Source organism: Schistocerca gregaria, unplaced genomic scaffold (assembly GCF_023897955.1).
Source record: "Schistocerca gregaria isolate iqSchGreg1 unplaced genomic scaffold, iqSchGreg1.2 ptg000424l, whole genome shotgun sequence".
NCBI lineage: Eukaryota > Metazoa > Arthropoda > Insecta > Orthoptera > Acrididae > Schistocerca > Schistocerca gregaria.
This window is the reverse complement of record NW_026061854.1, coordinates 20,001-27,500: the sequence shown is the minus strand read 5'-3', so window position 1 is coordinate 27,500 and position 7,500 is coordinate 20,001. Positions and strand designations below refer to the sequence as shown.

The following is a 7,500-nucleotide window of genomic DNA, read 5'->3' as shown; positions in this document are numbered from 1 at the left end:
CACCGGTATGCGAACCGCCAGGCGACGGGCGCGCATCGCACGTTTAAGGAGACGCGGCCGGCCACACAGGCGACCACGACACTCCCAGGCGCCCGAAGCGGGACAAACGCCGCGCGCTTCAGTATACGTAGCCGACCCTCAGCCAGACGTGGCCCGGGAACGGAATCCATGGACCGCAATGTGCGTTCGAAACGTCGATGTTCATGTGTCCTGCAGTTCACATGTCGACGCGCAATTTGCTGCGTTCTTCATCGACCCACGAGCCGAGTGATCCACCGTCCTGGGTGATCTTTATCTTTTCAGTTCTCCACCGTCTCTTTCAAGACAGTTGCAGAGGCGGGACTGAGGCGTTTGACGGCCCCTGTTCCATTACTTTGTGTCCAACGGCCCGACGGCCGATGGGCGTCGTACGGCTCCACACCGGAGCGGACAGGCACTCGGGCGAAAGTCATTCAAAACCGGCGCCAGGCGCCAGGTGCCGCAGGCCAGCCGCTCCAGAGCTTCAGCGCTCGTACCACACAACACCACTTGCGCTAGTTTTGAGAGGCACGCGTGGTTCCGCACGCGGCGCACGGCTACTGCCGTACAGGTAGCGTGTTGCGCGACACGACACGCACATCGAAAGACATGCAGTCTAGTCGGTAATGATCCTTCCGCAGGTTCACCTACGGAAACCTTGTTACGACTTTTACTTCCTCTAAATGATCAAGTTTGGTCATCTTTCCGGTAGCATCGGCAACGACAGAGTCGATGCCGCGTACCAGTCCGAAGACCTCACTAAATCATTCAATCGGTAGTAGCGACGGGCGGTGTGTACAAAGGGCAGGGACGTAATCAACGCGAGCTTATGACTCGCGCTTACTGGGAATTCCTCGTTCATGGGGAACAATTGCAAGCCCCAATCCCTAGCACGAAGGAGGTTCAGCGGGTTACCCCGACCTTTCGGCCTAGGAAGACACGCTGATTCCTTCAGTGTAGCGCGCGTGCGGCCCAGAACATCTAAGGGCATCACAGACCTGTTATTGCTCAATCTCGTGCGGCTAGAAGCCGCCTGTCCCTCTAAGAAGAAAAGTAATCGCTGACAGCACGAAGGATGTCACGCGACTAGTTAGCAGGCTAGAGTCTCGTTCGTTATCGGAATTAACCAGACAAATCGCTCCACCAACTAAGAACGGCCATGCACCACCACCCACCGAATCAAGAAAGAGCTATCAATCTGTCAATCCTTCCGGTGTCCGGGCCTGGTGAGGTTTCCCGTGTTGAGTCAAATTAAGCCGCAGGCTCCACTCCTGGTGGTGCCCTTCCGTCAATTCCTTTAAGTTTCAGCTTTGCAACCATACTTCCCCCGGAACCCAAAAGCTTTGGTTTCCCGGAGGCTGCCCGCCGAGTCATCGGAGGAACTGCGGCGGATCGCTGGCTGGCATCGTTTATGGTTAGAACTAGGGCGGTATCTGATCGCCTTCGAACCTCTAACTTTCGTTCTTGATTAATGAAAACATACTTGGCAAATGCTTTCGCTTCTGTTCGTCTTGCGACGATCCAAGAATTTCACCTCTAACGTCGCAATACGAATGCCCCCGCCTGTCCCTATTAATCATTACCTCGGGTTCCGAAAACCAACAAAATAGAACCGAGGTCCTATTCCATTATTCCATGCACACAGTATTCAGGCGGGCTTGCCTGCTTTAAGCACTCTAATTTGTTCAAAGTAAACGTGCCGGCCCACCGAGACACTCAACTAAGAGCACCCTGGTAGGATTTCAACGGGGTCCGCCTCGGGACGCGCAAGCACGCCTTCGGCTCGCCCCACCGGCAGGACGTCCCACGATACATGCCAGTTAAACACCGACGGGCGGTGAACCAACAGCGTGGGACACAAATCCAACTACGAGCTTTTTAACCGCAACAACTTTAATATACGCTATTGGAGCTGGAATTACCGCGGCTGCTGGCACCAGACTTGCCCTCCAATAGATACTCGTTAAAGGATTTAAAGTGTACTCATTCCGATTACGGGGCCTCGGATGAGTCCCGTATCGTTATTTTTCGTCACTACCTCCCCGTGCCGGGAGTGGGTAATTTGCGCGCCTGCTGCCTTCCTTGGATGTGGTAGCCGTTTCTCAGGCTCCCTCTCCGGAATCGAACCCTGATTCCCCGTTACCCGTTACAACCATGGTAGGCGCAGAACCTACCATCGACAGTTGATAAGGCAGACATTTGAAAGATGCGTCGCCGGTACGAGGACCGTGCGATCAGCCCAAAGTTATTCAGAGTCACCAAGGCAAACGGACCAGACGAGCCAATCCGATTGGTTTTGATCTAATAAAAGCGTCCCTTCCATCTCTGGTCGGGACTCTGTTTGCATGTATTAGCTCTAGAATTACCACAGTTATCCAAGTAACGTGGGTACGATCTAAGGAACCATAACTGATTTAATGAGCCATTCGCGGTTTCACCTTAATGCGGCTTGTACTGAGACATGCATGGCTTAATCTTTGAGACAAGCATATGACTACTGGCAGGATCAACCAGGGAGCTGCGTCAACGAGAGCTGAGCAGCCGGCCGCCCGGGAGTGTGTCCCGAGGGCCCGCGCGAACACGCAAGCGTCCGCTCAATTATTCTGCAAACAGGAGGAGGCTGAGCTCCCCTGCACGATACACCTCGAAACCCTCTCAGGTCCCGGCGGCGCGCAGCGCCGTCCTAAGTACTTGGTCGGGTTCGAGAGAGGCGCAATCGCCCGGAGATAGGCGAGTAGACGCTTTCAGTGCGAACACCCGTGCTCCCAACTGAGCTTGCCGCTGCCGACAGAGGCCCGGGAGCGTGCTGTCGTGGCATTGCCGGCGGGAAACAACACGCGCCACCTACGGTGACCGGCAGCTCCAACGCCAGCGCCACAGAAGGGCAAAGCCCCACTTGGGTGCAGAAGCGAACTCTCCCAGCACAGCGCACGCGCCAACACGTCCGCAGAGCTGCGATACAAACCACCTGCGAGAACCGCCGGGGGCGACCGAGCAGCAGACGGCGTCGCGACGCCGAGTGCCGGGCGGCGGCGCATCCTCAACGCACACAGTCCGCAATCGGACCAGCACACTGCAGATGTCCACCGCGCTTCGCACCGGGCTCGGCAGAACCCACTTTGGCCGCCTGGCGCCGCGCGCCGGGTGCGCCGGCGCGTAGCTGGGACGCCAGCCGGGCCCGTCGGCCGGCGCTCCTGCCACTGGGCGCCCCCCACCAGCCGGCTGTAGTGCGTGCGCTCACGCAGCGCGCGGCCAGCACGCCGGGCGGCCCCCCCTCACCGGCCGGGGACTGTCCCACCAAGCCACAGCCTCGTATCGCTTCATACCCACATGGCCAACTCAGGTTCGGGGGCATGGCGGGTACCGCCGAAACAACCGGTTCACAGATGTACCGATCGTCGCTATCACCGATGCACCTGCAGCGCGAACAACCGCTCAACAACTGATTTCCAGTTCATTTGCGGATCTTTGGCAGCAAACGTATACGTCAATCTACATTTGCGAAATCTACGATTCTGGCATGCCTGCATGTTATGTGTCACGACACGCTACATCAGCCCACATACACACTACGGCATGTACACGAGAGAACACGTGGAAGATGGTCCGCGCACGTGTGCAATGTCCCTTGCGCGGTCGACTGTCAACCGGCCTCTGTAGCATGTCGCAGATGTGGAACGCGGTCCACCGTGGTATCATGTTGTGTGGGGCAATACGATTAAATAGGAAAACCCTCGTCGCTACATCAACAGACGGCTCACGCTGATTCCCGGCAGAGGGAGGGGGGCCAACATGCAATACTTTCGTCCGTACCTACCACATGTCTGTACGGCGTAAAACAGTGCAATCTCGCTGTAATGGGGAGACGAGACAAGTAGCATCGTGCACAACATATGGCCCTTATGATTCGCCATTGTAGGGCGCAGCCGGTGTACGGTCAAGCATGTGCCACATTATGTCACTCAGTACGTAACGACGGATGATCAGTGTGGGTTACGCGTACATCAGCGGACAGTCCACACAGGCCGTACCACAACGTACACTGACTGCATCGACAACCGAATGCAACTGAACAGCTGCAAGGCTCATTTCACAAACAAACGCCTGACCGACCAGCTTGGAAGGGCAGGAGGGGAGGGCGATAGTCGTTCTGTAGCGTTACACCCTTCCAGTGGTTAGCGGGACTGTGTAGAAAGTACGCAACACTCGAAAGACATTTACGTGAGGGTACGCACCATGGCATCGAGAAATACACATGACACCAGAGGATCCAAGCAGTGAACTATGTTCAGAGGGTTGCTGTTAGGCAAAGCTACATTCCTGTGACGTTACATGTGACAGTTAAGGTGCAGTGTAAGTTAGGTTAAGGTGCAGTGTAAGTTAGGTTAAGGTGCAGTGTAAGTTAGGTTAAGGTGCAGTGTAAGTTAGGTTAAGGTGCAGTGTAAGTTAGGTTAAGGTGCAGTGTAAGTTAGGTTAAGGTGCAGTGTAAGTTAGGTTAAGGTGCAGTGTAAGTTAGGTTAAGGTGCAGTGTAAGTTAGGTTAAGGTGCAGTGTAAGTTAGGTTAAGGTGCAGTGTAAGTTAGGTTAAGGTGCAGTGTAAGTTAGGTTAAGGTGCAGTGTAAGTTAGGTTAAGGTGCAGTGTAAGTTAGGTTAAGGTGCAGTGTAACTTAGGTTAAGGTGCAGTGTAAGTTAGGTTAAGGTGCAGTGTAACTTAGGTTAAGGTGCAGTGTAACTTAGGTTAAGGTGCAGTGTAACTTAGGTTAAGGTGCAGTGTAACTTAGGTTAAGGTGCAGTGTAACTTAGGTTAAGGTGCAGTGTAACTTAGGTTAAGGTGCAGTGTAACTTAGGTTAAGGTGCAGTGTAACTTAGGTTAAGGTGCAGTGTAACTTAGGTTAAGGTGCAGTGTAACTTAGGTTAAGGTGCAGTGTAACTTAGGTTAAGGTGCAGTGTAACTTAGGTTAAGGTGCAGTGTAACTTAGGTTAAGGTGCAGTGTAACTTAGGTTAAGGTGCAGTGTAACTTAGGTTAAGGTGCAGTGTAACTTAGGTTAAGGTGCAGTGTAACTTAGGTTAAGGTGCAGTGTAACTTAGGTTAAGGTGCAGTGTAACTTAGGTTAAGGTGCAGTGTAACTTAGGTTAAGGTGCAGTGTAACTTAGGTTAAGGTGCAGTGTAACTTAGGTTAAGGTGCAGTGTAACTTAGGTTAAGGTGCAGTGTAACTTAGGTTAAGGTGCAGTGTAACTTAGGTTAAGGTGCAGTGTAACTTAGGTTAAGGTGCAGTGTAACTTAGGTTAAGGTGCAGTGTAACTTAGGTTAAGGTGCAGTGTAACTTAGGTTAAGGTGCAGTGTAACTTAGGTTAAGGTGCAGTGTAACTTAGGTTAAGGTGCAGTGTAACTTAGGTTAAGGTGCAGTGTAACTTAGGTTAAGGTGCAGTGTAACTTAGGTTAAGGTGCAGTGTAACTTAGGTTAAGGTGCAGTGTAACTTAGGTTAAGGTGCAGTGTAAGTTAGGTTAAGGTGCAGTGTAACTTAGGTTAAGGTGCAGTGTAACTTAGGTTAAGGTGCAGTGTAACTTAGGTTAAGGTGCAGTGTAACTTAGGTTAAGGTGCAGTGTAACTTAGGTTAAGGTGCAGTGTAACTTAGGTTAAGGTGCAGTGTAACTTAGGTTAAGGTGCAGTGTAAGTTAGGTTAAGGTGCAGTGTAAGTTAGGTTAAGGTGCAGTGTAAGTTAGGTTAAGGTGCAGCGTAACTTAGGTTAAGGTGCAGCGTAACTTAGGTTAAGGTGCAGTGTAACTTAGGTTAAGGTGCAGTGTAACTTAGGTTAAGGTGCAGTGTAACTTAGGTTAAGGTGCAGTGTAACTTAGGTTAAGGTGCAGCGTAACTTAGGTTAAGGTGCAGCGTAACTTAGGTTAAGGTGCAGCGTAACTTAGGTTAAGGTGCAGCGTAACTTAGGTTAAGGTGCAGCGTAACTTAGGTTAAGGTGCAGCGTAACTTAGGTTAAGGTGCAGCGTAACTTAGGTTAAGGTGCAGCGTAACTTAGGTTAAGGTGCAGCGTAACTTAGGTTAAGGTGCAGCGTAACTTAGGTTAAGGTGCAGCGTAACTTAGGTTAAGGTGCAGCGTAACTTAGGTTAAGGTGCAGCGTAACTTAGGTTAAGGTGCAGCGTAACTTAGGTTAAGGTGCAGCGTAACTTAGGTTTAGGGGCCAACGTGGGTTAGGTTAGGGGCCAACGTGGGTTAGGTTAGGGGCCAACGTGGGTTAGGTTAGGGGCCAACGTGGGTTAGGTTAGGGGCCAACGTGGGTTAGGTTAGGGGCCAACGTGGGTTAGGTTAGGGGCCAACGTGGGTTAGGTTAGGGGCCAACGTGGGTTAGGTTAGGGGCCAACGTGGGTTAGGTTAGGGGCCAACGTGGGTTAGGTTAGGGGCCAACGTGGGTTAGGTTAGGGGCCAACGTGGGTTAGGTTAGGGGCCAACGTGGGTTAGGTTAGGGGCCAACGTGGGTTAGGTTAGGGGCCAACGTGGGTTAGGTTAGGGGCCAACGTGGGTTAGGTTAGGGGCCAACGTGGGTTAGGTTAGGGGCCAACGTGGGTTAGGTTAGGGGCCAACGTGGGTTAGGTTAGGGGCCAACGTGGGTTAGGTTAGGGGCCAACGTGGGTTAGGTTAGGGGCCAACGTGGGTTAGGTTAGGGGCCAACGTGGGTTAGGTTAGGGGCCAACGTGGGTTAGGTTAGGGGCCAACGTGGGTTAGGTTAGGGGCCAACGTGGGTTAGGTTAGGGGCCAACGTGGGTTAGGTTAGGGGCCAACGTGGGTTAGGTTAGGGGCCAACGTGGGTAAGGTTGCCAGAGATGTGTCAAATCAGGATGTACGTTTGGCTGGTGTCAGGTGGTGGGTTGGTTCGATGTCTTTACCAGGGGTGTGGCCAAAGGGTATTTTATTACTTGTACCTTTTGTGTTGTGGCGTGGCGTTGCGTCTTGTGTTGATACTGGGTGGACCACTGTGGGTGTTGCTGGCTGATTTGAGCTGCGTTGTTTGCGGGTGATGTGAGACATTGTGTCTTATTAGTGGACGTCACGTTCCTCTTGTCGTTCTTTGGATAGTGTCCTGTGGCAGCGAGGATAAAATGGATGTTGTTGAACGCTAGTGCTTTGGTGCTTTCGCTTTGTTACACACGGAGTGGACTGTGAGATAGGGTGACTGGGTCGAGTGCGGTTCACACTGTCCTCCCCAGTTTACAGTATGTATCATCTATGTATGTGGTCCTGCATCATTTACTAAGGAGGGACGTCAGACGACTGAAATATTAGTTATGTACTGATGTAAAGCAGAATGCTTACCTTCCACCAGTGGGCGAGTATCGACTCTGCCCCAGCGTTGCCACCGCAGGAAGCGGTGTCGGAAACACTACCCGCACACCGTCACCACTGTGCGGGGGCACGGACCCTCTATATCCTCAGCGGCGCACTCTTTGCCACCGGGCGTCACGTCTCGC

General features: G+C 52.6%; 2 non-coding genes across 2 annotated transcripts; both read right to left on the bottom strand.

Annotated features, from left to right (window-relative positions):
* Positions 1 to 132: 132 nt before the first annotated feature.
* Positions 133 to 287, bottom strand: LOC126311399 (5.8S ribosomal RNA). Its single transcript, XR_007554549.1, has one exon. It is a non-coding gene; the product is annotated as a 5.8S ribosomal RNA (ribosomal RNA).
* A 355-nt stretch (positions 288 to 642) lies between these two features.
* On the bottom strand, positions 643 to 2,535 carry LOC126311401 (small subunit ribosomal RNA). Its single transcript, XR_007554551.1, has one exon. It is a non-coding gene; the product is annotated as a small subunit ribosomal RNA (ribosomal RNA).
* Between the last annotated feature and the right edge of the window lie 4,965 nt (positions 2,536 to 7,500).